Source organism: Ursus americanus, chromosome 13 (assembly GCF_024610735.1).
Source record: "Ursus americanus isolate L20-20 chromosome 13, mUrsAme1.1.p, whole genome shotgun sequence".
In the NCBI taxonomy this organism is placed as follows: domain Eukaryota; kingdom Metazoa; phylum Chordata; class Mammalia; order Carnivora; family Ursidae; genus Ursus; species Ursus americanus.
In genome coordinates, this window is record NC_142139.1 from 65595614 (window position 1) to 65614241 (window position 18628).

Below are 18628 nucleotides of genomic sequence, written 5' to 3' on the forward strand. Positions count from 1 at the left end.
GGGCCCTAATCCAATATGACTGGTATCTTTATAAGAAGAAGAGGTAAGGACACAAACGTACCGTGGAAAGACCAAGTGAAGACACAGCAAGAAGGAGGCCATCTGGGAGCCAAGGAGAGAAGCCTCAGAAGAAAACAACCTGGCTGACACCTTGATCTTGGACTTCTAGCTTTTAGAACTATGAGCAAATAAATGTCTGTTGTTTAAGCCACCCAGTCTCTGGTAGTTTGTATGGCAGCCCTAACAAACTAATAAAATAATGGAGCAAAATCTTTGAAGTTCTGAAAGGAAAAAACTTGGCAATTTAAAATTATATCTGCACCAAAAATATCCTTCAAGAATGAAGGTAAAGACTTTCTTCAGATCGTGATTATTGAAAGGAATTCATTGCCAGCAGATCTGAACTAAAAGAAATGGTAAACTTTCCTCAGGCAGCAGGAACATGCTAACATCTTTATGTAAAGGACTAAAGAGTATCAAGAATTGTAAATATGGGGGGGGCATCTGGGTGGCTCAGTCCGTTAAGCACTTGCCTTTGTCTCGGGTCATGATCCTGGCATCCTGGGATCGAGCCCTGCGTTGGGCTCCCTGCTCAGCAGGGAGTTGCCCTTCTCCCTGCTCATTCTCTCTCTCAAATAAATAAATAAAAATCTTTTAAAAAAAAGAATAATAAATATGTGGGTAGATATAAACACATATTTTCTCATTTAAAAATGTTTAAAGCAAAGTTAATGACAATGTACTGAAGGCTTTATAACACATAAAAGTGAAATGTATTACAAGAAGGCACAAAAGATTGGAGGCCAGAAATGCAGGCACTGTAGGTGAGGGGGTACAATGCTGTTTCATGAGAGACTGAAGTAAGTTGGGGATGTCTATTGTAAGTCTTAGAGCAACCATGAAAACAGCAATCCCAACAATAAGAAAGACGAGAATCAGAAAAACGGGAAGCGTAGCTCATAAGCCAAGACTGGAGATAAAATGGAATAGTAAAAAAAATCCGACCCAAAACAAGAGAAAAGAAACAACGACCAAATGGGGCAAATGTAAAGCAAATAGCAAGATGGTATATTTACATCTAATCACATGAATAATTTTTTCATTTATTTTCTTTATTTTTATTGAGATATAATTGACATATAGCACGGTAAAAGTTTAATGTGTACAGGATTGTGATTTACATATATTGAGAAATGATTACAATAAATTTAGGTAGCATCAATCATCTCCTGTAGACACACACACACACACACAAGGGAAAATAATGCCTTTTTCCTTGTGATGAGAACTCAGAATTTACTCTCTTAACAACTTTTGAATATACCATATTGATAATTCACATTAAATTTAAAAGTTCCAAACACTCAAATTAAGATGCATAGATTATCACATTGGACAAAAAAGCAAGACACAGCTACTTGCCAGACACAGGTAACACACTTTAAATATAAATACAAAGACAGGCTAAAAGGAAGAGGATGAGGGGCGCCCGGGTGGTTCAGTTGTTAAGCGTCTGCCTTTGGCTCAGGGCGTGATCCCAGCGTTATGGGATCAAGGCCCACATCAGGCTCCTCCGCTGGGAGCCTGCTTCTTCCTCTCCCACTCCCCCTGACTATGTTCCCTCTCTCGCTGGCTGTCTCTCTCTCTCTGTCAAATAAATAAATAAAATTAAAAAAAAAAAGGGAAAAGAATGAATAAAGATATATCATGCAAGTACCAATCAAAAGACAGCTGGAGCGGCCACATTCATATCAGACAAAGTAGATTTCAGAACAAGGGTTATTGCCAAGCACAAAGGGAGAAAATATATAATAACAAAAGGAGTCAATTTATCAAAAATCAAATACACTACAAAAATGTATCTAGATTTTTAAACTGCACTAAAAGCACATGTAAAATTTATCATTTTAACCATTTTAAGTGTACAGGTTAGCAGCGTTAAGTATATTCACATTGCTGTGAAACAGATTGACAGAAACTTTCCATCTTGCAAAAGTGGAGCTTTGTACCCATTAAACAGTTCCCTCAACCTCCCCCTCCACTCAGCCCCTGGTAGCTACCACCCTACTTTCTGTTGCTATGAGTTTGACTACTTTAGATACCACATATAAGTGGAATTGGATGATACTTATCTTTTTGTGACAGACTTATTTCAGTTAGCATAATGTCTTTAAGTTTCAGCCATATTGTAACATGTGACAGAATTTCCTTTCTTCTAAAGAATTGTATGAATCCCATTGTATGAATACACCACATTTTGTTTATCCATTTATCCATTGGTGGACATCTGGGTTCCTTCCTCTTTTCAGCCAGTGTGAATGAGGATGATATGGACATCTGGACATGATAGAGAGTTAGCTCTGTCCACTCTCTTCCACATAACCCAAGGATCAGCTTGCACTCTTCTCTACCACTAGGCTTACTTTGGCAGAAAAGTTTGGGAAGTCCTGATGCAGTGGTGAAAAACATATTCTTTAGAATCAGTACAACCTGGATTTATGAATACCAGATCTGCTATCAGTTACTTCTGTGACTCTTGGTAAGTGACGAAATCTTTGGAAGTCTTACTTACTCCTCTGTAAAATGAAGAGTCAGTAACTACCACAGCTACAGTGCTCAGCACAGTCATGGCACAGAGCTAATGCTCAATAAATAGCAGCAAGTGCTATTCTATTTTGTTTTCTGTAAGTGACACCAAAGTCTGTTTCCTCTTCCTCATGATAACGTTGTCATAATATTGTCCTCATGATTTGGAAACACCATGTCCATCCTTACTTCTCTTCAGAGAAGTATCCTCTTTAAAGAAATATCCTCTCCTATCTTCACCCTTACTTCTTACCTAGCTCCCATGTATCTCCAATAATTACTTGCATGTGATGTTTACAAATTCCTCGAATTTGTTTCCTTCTGCTATAGGTGTTTTCTACTTGGCTTATAGCTCTTAAAATATGATGCTTACTTTCATGTACTGCTTTTGTGAATACAAATAGGTTTGGTCATTTTAGAATGCCATTTGACATTATGTAACATGACCCTTAAAAATGTCCATACCCCCCCAAAAGTCCATATGCATTGATGTAGTTATATTCTTTCTAAAAATCTAATATAAAGAAATATTCTGAAATACAAAGCTTCATGAACATTAACGTTCATCAAAGTGTTAAATATAAAAATGCAAGTAATGTAAATATCTAGCAATAGGGAAATACTTTAAAAAGTAGGAACCGTTATATAGTAGATGCTTATTAAAAACTTAATGTTATAGGGAGCTTGATTTAGCAGTTCCTATGAAATAAAAAATATTATATAATCTTAAGTGGAAAAAACAAGACAATTCTCAACCACACGAAATTATGCAGGCATAAACACAGCAACATGCTAGTTTATATTTTAGTCTTTCATTCTGCCAAGATCCTATTACAGGTTAGGTCTTGTGCAAGGTTCTGAGGACACAGATACAAACACAGTTAAAATACTTATTCTGAAATGTCTTCCAATCTAACTGAGATAGAGTTTTAAAATACTGCAGTAAGTCCTATAATGAAAGTATATGTTTCATGGGAAAGGAGCAGAGGGCAGGCCTCACTCTAGTGGAGTGGGAGCCAGGTGACGGGCAGAGGTTACACAGAGGAATGATATTTGAGCTGACTTTTGGAGGATAACTAGGAAAAGGTCAGGCCATCAGAGAATGGGAAGAAAAGGATGGGGAAAGAGTGGAGAACCTTCCAGACCAAGACAACAGCATGTGTAAAGATGCAAGGAGAGCCTTCTAGACCAAGACAGCAGCATGTGCAAAAATGCCATGTCACATGGCATTCTGGAGGTGACAAGTAGTTCCCTAAAATCCTAAAGGATTTATGATAATAAGGGGAAGTGCCCGCAGCTGGAGCCAGAAGGATTGGCAGGATTCTTCATGTGGTCAGGAGGGGTGGGAGTTAACCAGTATGGGCTTGGTCCCGTGAGTGTTAGGGAGGATTTAAAGCAAGAGAACAACACACTTGTAATTTGGAAGGTCATTCTGACAGCATCAAGGAAGGGGCTGTGGCTGGAAGTGGGAGTCTGGTGGGAAAAGTACAGTAGAAGAACAGGCGAGGTGAGAGCCTGCACTAAGAATGTGATGGTGAGGGAGTAGAGGGAGGGATTGAAGCAGGAGGAATCAACAGAACTTGGTGGCTGTATAGTGAGATTTCCATGTTTCTGGCTTGAGTAGGTGGGCAGATGGTGGTGCCGTCATTAAGATGAGAGCACAGGAGGAGGGGAAGGATTTGGTTTGGGGTATAGTGACTTTGAGACGTGATCTCTTTAAGTAATATCACTAAGCTGATTTCTTGTAACAATTAAGTTACATACCTTGCTTATGAGTCATTTTTCATTAACACCATCAGGGAGTAATGGGATGCCCTGTTTCACAACCAAAGCTGGGGGAACAATTGTGCCACAATTCGACATAGGCAATCTCAGAAGCAGTGACTGCAGTAATATCCCAATATACGGTTAAGTTTAAGTCCTCGCTATAAATACATGCGAAAATATATGCATGAATGTAGAGTAATTAATGCTAAATATGTTGCACATTTTAACTTGCCTTGAGCATAGCTTCAAATTATCATAAGTCATTGCTGTTGCAGGGATTCTGTTTCATAAGTACGTGTTTAGTTTGCATAATGAAACTTTAGATAACTACACTCTACATTTCCCAAACTCCCTTATTGCTCGGTGTCAGTTTACTAATTTCTGACCAGGAAATGGAAATGGTACATACAATTTCTAGGAACTGTTTTTTTTTTTTTTTAAGATTTTACTTATTTATTTGTTTGAGAGAGAGTGAGTGCATGCACGCATGTGCAAATGGGGGGGGGCAGAGAGAGAGGGAGAGAGAGAATCTCAAGCAGACTCCACACTGAGCATGGAGTTGGAGACACGGGTCTTCAGCTCATGACTCTGAGATCATGACCTGAGCCGAAATCAAGAGTCTGACAATAAACCAACTGAGCCACTCAGGCGCATCTCCAGGAAGTGTTTTTAATGGGAGAAGTGTGCCCTTTTTCTTCCTTTTCCTATCTCCTGCTGGATTGAATGTGGGTGAGATAGCTGGAGCTGGGGCAACTATCTTGGATCCTGAGGTGAAAATGGAAAAGAGGTATGCATGGGGGCATAACAGGGTGGCAGAAGTCTGAATCCCTAACAGCATGGGCACCAAACATACTTCACACATATAAAAGAGAAATAACCCCCCCTTTTTGTTTTTTTAGTTTTTTTTTTCCTGTCAGTAACAATTGGATCTAATCATATTGAATTTAATTTCTGTTTTCAGGGGCACCTGGCTGGCTCAGTTGGTAGAGCATACAACTCTTTTTTTTTTTTTTAAAGATTTTATTCATTAATTCGACAGAGATAGAGACAGCCAGCGAGAGAGGGAACACAAGCAGGGGGAGTGGGAGAGGAAGAAGCAGGCTCATAGCGGAGGAGCCTGATGTGGGGCGCGATCCCAGAATACCAGGATCACACCCTGAGCCGAAGGCAGACGCCTAACCGCTATGCCACCCAGGCGCCCCAGAGCATACAACTCTTGATCTTAGAGTCATGAGTTCAAGCCCCATGCTGGCTTTGGAGCCTATGTGAAAAGATTTTAAAAAATAAAAATAAAATAATTTATGTTTTCATTAGTAAAATTTACATAAATTTTTGTCCTCCCCATGCCCTGAGATTGCAATGATGCACTGAAAGCACTGGGATGATGGATATGAATAAAAGGACTATAAAACTTGTGTTCTATTGGGGAAGAATCACACACCACCAACTAAAACTACAGGTGATAGGTCCCATTGTTGTTGTTTGCTGGAGGCACAGAAGAGGGAGTCATTAGCTCAGGCAGAGTGAGAATGAATAATGAATGACATTTGACCTGAATCCTCTATGTAAGGAGGCAGGTATGGAAGCAGTATGGGGAGAGCGCATTTCGAGTATCTTACAGCATGGGTAAAGGCAATGGGTATGTGCAACTGACAGAAGTGTTCTCTGGAAGGCTAGTGTGTTTAGGGAACAGCATGTTATCCAGAATGACCAGGATGCCATATGCAATGGGACTGGCAGAAGATAACCTGGGAAGGACCCGGAATGTCAAACTAAGTAATTTATATCTAATGTACAGGTAATTAAGAGCCATCTAATAATAATAATCTGCAAAGATAAGAAGTCTAGTCACAGGCTGCCATGGCAACATCACACAGTTTCATTTTCAGATCATCTATCTGTGGGCAGCAAAATAGTGAAGGGACTTCCTACAGAAATGCAATATAATTAAAATTTTTTTTCCAAGGACTCAAATAATTTTTTGGGCAAGAATTGGGAGTTAGGAGAAGGAAAGGGAAGGGGGGGACACACACACACACACACACACACACACACAGGATGTGTACATGTGCATGTTTAATAGAAGCTACAGATGGTAGATAAGAAAGAGAAGAAAGCCTGAAGACTTGAATCAGGAAAGATTTCAAAGGAAAGGAAGGAAGAATGAAGATGAATTTTGAAAAGTTTAATTAAGATCATGAGACATTTTTGCCTTAGGGAAGGAGAAAACTGCCTCTAAATTTATTTGTAATGAGATCTTCACACTTTCTTACTTGGTCTTTTTTGTGGCTTCTTTGCAGGTAAATGGTAATAGATGTTAAATGCCTTTTGATTCAGTTTCTAGAAGTGTTACACGCAGTATTTATTTAATTTTGGGTTTATTTTTTTTTATAAATACCCAAGGGAAATTTTATAATTTTAAAATTAAGTTTTGCGCTGGGAAAAGGAGAAGAAAATGGACATGACGTGCATCCCCTGTGCTTAGACTATGGCTGGAATTTAGTCTACCTCACCTCATTTAGTTTACCTGTCACTGTAACCCTAGAAGGTAGACATTATTGCACCCATTTTATGGAGGGAGCTGACAGTCTTAGAGACTGAGAATAATGCCCAGGTTCTTTCTTAGTGGCAGAACCAGGATTTGAATTCTAATCAGCTTGACTGTACAGTCTATGTTCTTTTGAAACCCGAGGAACACTGCGGCTCTGCCTTTCACCAGCTGAGAGAACTAGGGCTTTGTTGTACACCCGCAATGAGGTTATGCTCTCAATTCCCAAAGGCAATGCTTCTGGGAAACCTGAAATGATGCACACTAGTGATTCCAGGTTAAGTTTCTCATGGGAAGGAAATAGAGCACTCACCCATTATTTCTTGTTGGCAGTTTTATTTCGGTCCCTTGAATCTATGCAAGAAAGTCTTCTAAAGCCACTTGGAATGCTCCGGCCTCCGTGAGATAGGAGGGATAGCTGAGCAATTCTAAGCCACCTTATGTCACTGAATCTCTTCACATATAAACCATATGCTTCACTGGAAGGTGAGGAGTATAAGGCTCTTGAACCATATGGAAGCTTTAAGAACATGGAAATGCCTTGTTATGTGCTATTTTTAATCAGTCTGTTTCCTAAGCCTTGAATATCTCAAATCAAACAGGATATTAATCTGTTTTTTTTTTCAACTTCTAAAATTCAAGAGAAGTATTTGAACCCTCATGGTAATGTGCATTTAGTTTTCTTACTTCCTTTCCTCCGTGGTGATTTCATGGGATTGTCATGCTTGTGAAGGTAGAAATACTGTATTATGAGTCTGAAGTTCTGTCATCAGACTGTGGGACCCCAATGTAGAGATAGGAAATGGTTGGAAAATGAAACACCTTGTATTGCCCTAAAAACCGGAAGTCAAGGGTTCACACATTCCAGCATTTATCTTTCCAATCCTAATTTTTGATGTTTCTTTTTTGCAAAGCCCCTTTGCCTATCAGCCTGATGTTCATCATGAAATACGTATTTCCAACTCTGTGCCTTCCCTCCTGCTTGGAATGGGCTTTTCATCTATTTGCCTCTGTCCTGCTCTTCTTTCGTGGAACTGTGCAAATCTCAGCTTTACTAGGAAACTTCTGTGGTTCTTACAGTCTGCCCTTCCCTTGGAACTTAAAATTCTGCTGTTTCATGTCATCTTTAATCCCCTACCTTAATTTATTTGTCTCTGATTAAATTATTTGAGAACATCGCCACCACTTAGTGGGTGCTTAGGGAATGCTGATTGAGGATTGACAGGTCCTGGGGCATACCCCTGGGAAAGCGCACCCTTTCAGCTGCATGGCAGGTAAAAGGGAGTGCAGCATGACTCTCAAAACCTCTACCTCCTTAGGGACCTCCTGGTGACCCAGCTCTGTCTCAACCTTCTCATTTCTGGTGTTCCCTACTCTACTTCCTGCAGTCTCCTGTTTGCTTGCACGTTGCCAACCATTGTCTTCTGATGCTTATCTTTCAGATCCTCATGATTCTTGATATTGGCTTTCTACTGTTGCCTTGCCTATGGAGCTGGAATATCCTGCATGGGGTCTCAGAAATACAGGACACACAGCTTCTCTGAGGGACTGACTATTATGCCAATGTGTATACCTCATCTGTGAGATGGAGGTAATAATACTTCATATAGTCATGAGAAATTACTGATACAGCTTCTGAAGCTTTATTATGACACAAGAAATAAACACTTAAGAAAACATGAGATCTTATTAGCTTCCTCTCTATTCCTATGCTTTCTCACACCTGGGATTACTTGTTCTACACCTCTCAGTTCATGTCTAGCCTCTTTTTATCTATTCTGTCTGCATCTAAGGAAGGAAATAGTTCAGTTCTTTAAAAATCTCTAGCATCATCTTCCCACTTGCATATTTTCTGATGAGAAGTCTGCTTTTATTCTTATCTTTGTTTCTCTGTATGTCTTTCTTTCTCTGGCTGCCTTCAGGATTTTTTTCTTTATCTGCTTCAGGTTCTCTGAGCTTCTTGGATCTGTAGTTTGATTTTCTTTATTATTTTCAGACAAGTTTCAATTTATTATTTCTTAATCTGATAAGCTGCCTACAAGCAAGACACTTTAAATATAAAGACATTAAAAGTTTAAAGTAAAAAAAAATAAAAACAGACATAATGCTAACGCTAATCCAAACAAAGCTGGACTGGCCTTCTCACAGGCAGCACATAACCGAGTCCTGTTTTTCGACTCAATCTGACTATTTCCACCTTTTAACTGGGGTGTTTAGATGATTTTATATTTCTAAATAACAGCTTTTCTGTATATATGTAATGTGTCTTCTTTTCCCTCTGATTAAAAAATTTAACCTTTAGTTGTGGTAAAAAACACATAACCTAGAATTTGTCATCATAGCCATTTTTAACTGTGCAGTTCAGTAGTGTTAAGTATCCTCACAGTGTTGAGCAACAGATCTTCAGAACTTCTTTATTTGGCAAAATGGAATCCCCACCCCCACTAAACAAGAAGTGCCCATTTCCCCCTCTTCCCAGCCCCTGGTAACACAATTCTACTTTCTATTTCTATAAATTTGATGACTTTACATACCTTATATAAGTGGAATTGGACAGTATTTGTCCTTTTGAGTGGCTAATTTGATTTAGCTTAATTTTCTCAAGGTTCACCTGTGTTATAGCACATGACAGAAGTTCCTTTCTATTTAACGTTGTTTCAAGGTATGTATATACCATATTTTGTTTATCCATTCATCTGTCAGTGGACCTTTGGAGAACTGCCCCCTCTTGGCTATTGTGAATAATGTGGCTATGAACACGGGTGTGAAACTACCTCTTCAAGATCTTGCTTTCAATTCTTTTGGGAAAAAACCAGAATTGCCAGAACATATGGTAATTCTGTTTTTACTTTTTTGAAGAACTGCCATACTATTTTTTACAGGAGTTGTCCCATTTTACAATTTCACCAACAGTGTACACGGATTCTAGTTTCTCCACATCCTTGCCAACACTTGTCATTATTATTTTTTATATCAACCATCCTAATGGGTGTAAGGTGATTATCTTGTGTTTTTGATTTTCATTTTGCTAATGAGAAGTGATGTTAAGCATCTCTTCATAAGCTTGTTGTCTATTTATATATCATCTTTGGAGAAATGTACTCAAATCCTTTACCTATCTTTAAATCAGGTTATTTGGTTTTTTTGTTGTTGAGTTGTATGAGTTCTTATATATTTTGGATATTATCAGATATAATTTGTAAATATTTTCTCCCATTCTGTAGATTGCCTTTTAACTTTGTTTTCTTTGTTATGTAGAACTTTTTAGTTTGATGCAATCCCATTTGTCTTATCTTTGTTTTGTTGACTGTGTTTTCTGTGTCATATCCAAAACATCATGGCCTAGACCAGTATCAGGAAGCTTTTTCCCTGTGTTTTCTTCTAGTAGCTTTATGGTTTCAGTAGTTTATGGTTTCTGGTCTTGGTTAAGTCTTTAATTTATTTTGAGTTAATATTTGTATATGGTGTGAGATAAAGATTCAATTTAATTCTGTGTGTGGATATCCAGTTTTCCCAACACCACATATTGAAGAGATTGTCCTTACCACATTTTGTATTTTTGGCATCCTTACCAAAGATCAGTTGACTATATGTGCATGCTTTTATTTATATGCTCTCTATTCTGTTCTATTGGTCTGTATGTCTGTTTTTATGCCAGTACCAGGCTATTTTGATTACTGGAACACTGTAATATATTTTGAAATCAGAAAGTTTGATGCCTCCAGCTTGTTCTTCTTTCTCAAGATTTCTTTGGCTATTTGGGATCTTTTATGGTTCCATGCAAATTTTAGGGCTGTTTTTTTTTTCCATTTCTCTAAAAAATGCCATTGAAATTTTGATAGGGATTGCATTGAATCTATAGACCACTTTGCATAGTATGGACATTTTAACAATATAAATTCCTCCAATTCATGAACAAAATATGTTTATTTATTATACTAACTTCAATCACTGGAACTAACCTTAGGCTCTGGACCTCTGTTTTAAGAAGGATTCTGGAGCCCCATCTAGACTGAGACCAAGAGTTCTATGATAGATTGGAGATGTCTGACATGGGTGCAGAACGAAGTAATGAAACACTTAGCATGTGTTTGACTTTCCTGGTTTAGGCAAAAACATATCATTGAAACTTAGTATTGTTGGAAAAAGATAAGTTTTGTCTTTGGATTAAAATCCTAGCTCTAAAAATAAGTAGCTGTATGATATTGTACAAATTAATATTTTTGAGATATCCTCATCTGTAAAGTAGAAATACCATCTCAAGGAATTTTGTTACATCTAGTGCTGATAGGACCAGGTTGAAGGCAGGGCTGAGGGTTAACCTAAAGCTCCTCTCCTGAGAAATTGCAGAAACCCAGGAAGAGAGAAAAGGAGATCCTAGAAGAAACCTACTAACACACCATGTGTTCATTTTCTATTGCTGCAGGAACTTATCAGCTTAAAACAATATCCACTTACTAACTCAGAGTTCTGTGGGTCAGAAGTCCAGCATGGGCTCTGCTGGGTTCTCTGTTCAGGGTCTCACACTGCTGAAATCAAGGTGTTGGCTAGGCTGAACTCTTAACTGAAGATTAGGGAAAATAATTCACTTTTATGCTTATTCAGGTTGCCAAAATCCAGTTCCTCTTGACTGTAGGTCTGAGGTCCCCATTTCCTTTCCAGTTGCAGATCTGAGGTTTCCATCTTCTTGCTAGTGTCAGCTGGGTTCTGTTCTCTCTTTCTAGAGGCTACTCACATTCTTCTTATGTGTGCCCTCCATCTTCAACTAGGTAGGACACATAAAATCCTTCATATGCTTGAAACCCCTATGACTTCCCTTTTGTTTTAAAGCGTTCATATTGAGGACTTCTGGGAAGATGGTAGAGTAGGAGGATACAAAGCTCACCTCATCCCACAGATACAACTAGATAACACCCACATCAGTGTAAATAACTCAGAAAATGACCCAAAGCCTGGAAGAACAGACTCTCCACAGCTAAAGGTAAAGAAGAGGCCATACTGAAGAGAGTAGGAAGGGTGGATATGCGGTTGGGAGCTAATGGACCCACAGGACTGTTTTTGAGAGGGAGGGACAGTGATGACAGGGAGAGGGGAAAAAGACAGACCCTCACACCAGGCACCCCAGGTATGGGGAACCTGCATTAGAAAGACAAATCCTGGGGTGCCTGGGTGGTTCAGTTGGTTGTGTCTGACTCTTGGTTTCAGCTCAGGTCATGATCTCACAGTTGTGGGATTGAGCCCTGCATCAGACTCCATACAGAGTCTTTCTCCCTTCCCCTCTGCCCCTCCTCACTCACTCTCTCTCTCAAATAAATAAATAAAATCTTAAAAAAAAGAAAGATAAATCCCTTCAACATTTGGCTTTGAAAACCAGAAAGGCCCAATTTCTTGAGTCCTTACAGTGGGGTTTAACACTTGGAACATTGAGAATCAGTGGGCTTGGCTCTGGGAGAACCCAGAGGGTGATAGAAAACAGAATCCCTGCCCTTAGAGAGATAGCACAACAAACAGCCCCAAGGACACAGCTTAGAAACAGCAGCTTGAAAAACTCCTAGGGAATACAGGAAGGACAATTACTTTTATTAATCACAGAACCTGCATTAGAAGGACAGGGATCATTGGACGACTTCACCAAGAACAAAGGAGCTGGTGGGCACCATTTCCCTCTCCCCTTTGCCCCCAGCCTAGACACCCACATACATGCAGGAACCAGCAGGGCACCAACACTTACTACCTAACTTGGTAACAGCACAGCTTGCCCCTGTGTTCTCCTGTGGCCATGCCCTCTTCAGCTATGTCTCAAGTCCAGGTCCCCTCCTATAACAGATCTGAGGAAACCTTGCTAAAATCATGTGCCTGCCCCCACATTCTCCAGTGGACCTGCCCTTTCCAATTCACCTTTGGCTGGAGCCCATCCAAAGTGATGCCACAAACCTGGAAGTGTGTAACATCTCCAACAGGGGCAAGCACCACTCCAAAGTGACTCCTGCCCCAGGAAGAAGGGAAAGTAACCACATATACCAGTCTGACTGTGGCTCCAGCTATGGGCTGGGGACAGACATCTGGTCTGACTGCAGGTCCCATCCACCAGTGAAAGCTTCTCAGGGAACAATCACAGGGAAGGTACCCAGCAGTTCAGTGCTACTGCATCTCTGGCAAATTTACCTGGCAAACTCAAGCCCAAAGTGGGTCCAAACTGGCTCACTAACAGCACAGGGACCAAACCCTGCCCACAACAGACAAAGAGAGCCATTGCAGATGACTGGACTGAGGACAGAAGTGGCTCAGCCACAATAGCAGTGTGCACACAACACATACAGGAGACCTCCCTGAAGCGCCAGGTTCTGGTGAACAGAGGGCATTGCCCTGTAGGGCATTCCAGGACTTCTTCTTCATAAGGCCACTACTTTCAAGAGCAGGAGACATAGCTGACATTCCTAACAGACACTGTGAGTTAGACAAATGAAGAGACAGAGGAATATGTCCTAAATGAAAGAACAGGACAAAATTATAGCAAGACACCTAAGTGAAATGGATATAAGTAATATGTCTGATAGGGAATTTAAGGTAATAATCATAAAGATACTCACTGGACTTGAGAAAAGAGTGGAGAACCTTAGTGAGACCCTTAATAAAGAGATAACAAACAAACAAACAAACAAACAAAAAAAAAACCAATCAGAAATGAAGAACTCAATGACTGAAATTAAAATACACTAGATGGGATAAATAGACTAGAAGGAGCAGAAGAATGGGTCAATGAGCTGTAGGACAGTTATGAGAGGCAATCAAGCTGAACAGGAAAGAGAGAAAGAAAATAAAAATAGACTTAAGGAAAGTCAGTGACACCATCAAGCATAATAACTTTCACATTATAGGGATCCCAGAAGAAAAGGAGAGAGAAAAGGGGACAGAAAACTTATTTGGAAAAATAATAGCTGAAAACTTCCTGAATCTAGGAAAGGAAACAGAAATCCAGATGTTGGAGGCACAGAGTGTCCCCAGCAAAATCAACCCAAGGAGATCCACACCAAGACACATAGTAATTAAAATGGCAAAAAGTAGTGATAAAGAGAGAATCTTAAAAGCAGCAAGGGAAAAAAAGACCAGCAATGAATTGAACTAGTAATAAAAAAAACTCCCAACAAACCTAAGTACGGACTAGGCAGATTCACAGGTGAATTCTACCAAACATTTAAAGAACTAATTCTTTTTTTTTTTTTACAAACTATTCTAAAAAATAGAAGAGGAAGGAAATTCACTCTATGAGGCCATTATTACCCTGATACCAAAACCAGATGAAGACACTACATAAAGAAAAGAACTATAGGCCAAAATCTCTGATGAACAGGATGCAAAAACCTTCAACAAATTATTAACAAAGTGAATCATTCCAACAATATTTTTAAAAAATCACTCACCACAATCAAGTGGGGTGTATTCCTGGGATGCAAGGAATAAATGGGCCAATATTTGCAATTGGTTCAATATTTGCAGATCAACCAACATGATACATACCATCAACAAGAGAAAGGATAAAAACCAAATGATCATTTCAATAGATGCAAAAAAAAAAAAAAGCATTTGACAAAGTACAGTAACGATTTATGATAAAAACCCTCAATAAAGTAGGTTTAGAGGGAACATATGTCAACATAATGAAGGCCATATGTGAAAAACCTACAGCTAACATCATACTCAATGGTGAAAAACTGAGAGCTTTTCCCCTAAGGTCAGGAACAAGACAAGGATATGCACTCTCACTACTTTTATTCAACATAGTACTGGAAGTCCTAGCCTCAGCAATCAGACAACAAAAAGGAATAAAAGGCATCCAAATTGGCCAAGAAGTAAAATTTTACTATTTGCAGATGACATGATACTCTGTCTAGAAAACCCTAAAGACTCCACCAAAAAACTACTAGAACTTATGAATGAATTTAGTAAAACAGCAAGATACAAAATCAATATACAGAAATCTGTTGCATTTCTATACACTAATAAAGAAGTAGCAGAAAGTGAAATTAAGAAAATAATCCTATTTATAGATACATCAAAAATAATAAAATATCTAAGAATAAACTTAACCAAGGAGATGAAAGACCTGTATTCTGAGAACTATAAAACACTGACAAAAGAAATTCAAGATGACCCAAAGGAATGGAAAGACATCTCATCCTCATGGGTTGCAAGAAAAAATACTGTTAAAATGTCTACACTTTCAATCAATCTATAGATTTAATGCAATCCCTGTCAAACACCACCACCATTTTTCACAGAACTACAACTATCCTAAAATTTGTATGGAACCACAAAAGACCTCAAATAGCCAAAACAATCTTGAAATACAAAAACAAAACTGGAGGTATCACAATTTCAGACTTCAAGCTATATTACAAAGTGGTAGTAATTAAAACAGTATGGTAATGGTATAAAAATAGACACATAGATCAATGGAATAGAACAGAAAACCCAGAAATAAGCCCACAATTAATGGCCAATTAATCTTCAACAAAGGAGGAATGAATATACAATGGGAAAAAAGACAGTCTCTTCATCAAATGTTGTTGGGAAAACTGGACAGTTACATGTAAAAAAATGAAACTGGGCCACTTTCTTTCACCATACATACACACTCAAAATGGATTAAAGACCTAAATGTGAGACCTGAAACCATAAAAATCCTAGTACAGAATACAGGCAGCAATGTCTCTGACATTGGCTGCAACAACATTTTTCTAGACATGTCTCTTGAGGCAAGGGAAATAAAAACAGAAATAACTGCTGGGACGATGTCAAAATAAAAAGCTTCTGCACAGTGCAGGAAACAACCAACAAAACCTACTGAATAGGAGAAAATATTTGTAAATGACATATCAGATAAAGGTATCCAAAAGTATCCAAAATATACAAAGAACTTATACAACTCAACAGCTCAAAACAAATAATCCAAGTAAAAAATGGGCAGAAGACATGAACAGACATTTCTCCAAAGAAGACATCCAGGTGGCCAACAGACAAAAGATGCTCAACATCACTCATCATCAGGGAAATACAAATCAAAACTACATGAACTATCACCTCCCTCCTTTTTAAAAAACTTTTTTAAAATTTAAATTCAGTTAGTCAATATATAGTATATCATTAGTTTCAGATGTAGTGTTCAATAATTTATCAGTTGTGTATAACATCCAGTGCTCTTCACATCACCTGCCTTCCTTAATGCCCATCACCCAGTTACCCCGTCCCCCCACCCACCTCCCCTCCAGCAACACTCTGTTTGTTTTGTAAAGAATCTCTCATAGTTTTTCTCCCTCTCAGATGACTTCCCATTCAGTTTTCCCTCCCTTCCCCTATGATCTTCTGTGCTGTTTCTTATATTCTACATATGAGTCAAATTACGTGATAATTGTCTTTCTCTGATTGACTTATTTCACTTGGCATAATCCCCTCCAGTTCCATCCATGTCAATGTAAATGGTAGGTATTCGTCCTTTCTGATGGATGAGTAATATTCCGTTGTATATATGAACCACAACTTCTTTATCCATTCATTTGTTGATGGACATCTTGGCTCTTTCCACAGTTTGGCTATTGTAACACCTACTCCTGTCAGAATGGCTAAAATAAAAAAACACAAGAAACAAATGTTGGCAAAGATGTGGAGAAAAAGGAACCCTTGAGACTATTGGTGGGAATGGAAACTGGTACAGTCACTGTGGAAAACAGTATGAAGTTTCCTCAAAGAATTGAAAATAGAACTACCTTATGATCTAGTATTTGTACTACTGGATATTTACCCAAAGAATACAAAAATACTAATTTGAAAAGATATATGCACTCCTATGTTTATTGCAGCATTATTTACAATAGTCAAATTATGTAAGCAGCCCAAGGGTCCATCAAAGATGAATGGATAAAGAAGATGTGGTGTATATACATACAGTGGAATATTATTCAGCCATGAAAGAATCCAATCTCACCATTTGCAACAACGTGGATGGAACTGGAGTGTTTGACTGAAGAAACCCATTTCTAGGATATGGAAATCTTGGGGATCCATCTGAATGGAACAGACTTCTGTCTATGACACCCTGATTGGAAGGGTCAAATAAGATGTGTGATGGCCGGCTGAAGAACACCAGCATCCACGTGCCTGTGGGAATTCCTTCTGTCATCGAAGAGCAACACAGTCAGAGAGCAGTGGAGGAACTGTGAAGCCAGGGCACCCTCCCTGCAGTGCTCCATCAGGGCAGAAAGGCAGAGGGGCCTCCGGGCTTTCCAGACCCAGACACAGCCGCTCCAGGGTGAAAGCCAGCAACAGCCACCTGGGAACTGTGGCCTGAAATCACACCAGAGATAGGATTTAATGGAGAGAGCTGCTCTTTCACTCTGCAATTTCACCAAAACAAGTAGAAGAAACTGCACAGGGGTAATTTTGCCTCCTTGGGCTCCCCAAGGATTTTCCTCTTGTCACCTTAGACTGCTGTATCACCAAGCGCTCATGTAGATTATTGTCAGCCAGTCTTTCAGCTTATGGTCTGTGATAAGGCACTTCCATAAACGAGACATGCATTGAAAAGGCCCTGGGAGAATTGATCAATTGCAGAACGAGATGGAATTGTCCTTGCTCAAGGATGTGTAAACGGAAAAACCAATCTGAGGCTGTGAAAGGAGACGAAAGTACAAAATAAAGCTTTCATAGCATTCTTCGTATATGAATGCTTGAGATTGTTTTGAGAAATATTTATTATTATAGAAAAGAGAAGTGAATTTTACATAGCATTTGCTTTGTTTTCCAATAACATACGAGAAGATGTGGACCAAATCAAAGACACAAGATTGAGAGAAGGATTGAGAAGAGAAAGAAAGAAATATGGAGATGTATATGATATAAGAAGCCTTGAAGAAAAATAAAAATGTATACCACAGTTGAGTCATGTATTAGCATCAGTGAAACAAACAAATAAATAACTCCCCATGAATAGAATATTGAAGCCAAGTATAATACATACTTGAAAAGTTCTCCCAGAATGCAGGGGAAAAAAGGAATATAATTTTAAAAGTGAACAAACAATAAATAGAATGTAGTATGTATTAATATGAAATTTTGGGGGGTATAGGTAAAAGAAATTCATCTCAAACAAATTCAAGCATCGAAGGGAATTTACAGGCTCTCATGACTGGGAGGGCTCAGAGTGCTTTGGCTTGGAGCGTGTCTCAAGACTGCTGTTCCCTAATTGTCAACCCCAAAAGGTTTCCCATTTCATTGGCTTTCTCTCTTACTACATTGAGCTAAACATTCACTATAAAGGAGGTATTTACCTACTTATTTACTCATTGACAGTACTGAATATATTTATTTTATTTTATTTATTATTATTTTTTAATAATAATTTTTTATTATGTTATGTTAGTCACCATACAGTATATCCTTAGTTTTTGATGTAATGTTCCATGATTCATTATTTGCGTGTAACACCCAGTGCACCATGCAAGACGTGCCCTCCTTAATACCCATCATCGGCCTATCCCAATCCCTTCTGAAGCCCTCCCTTCTGAAGCCCTCAGTTTGTTTCCCAGAGTCCACAGTCTCTCATGGTTCATTCCCCCTTCTGTTTAGCCCCCCTTCATTCTTCCCTTCCTTCTCCTACCGATCTTCCTATTTGTTATGTTCCATAAATGAGTGAAACCATATGATAATTGTCTTTCTCTGCTTGACTTATTG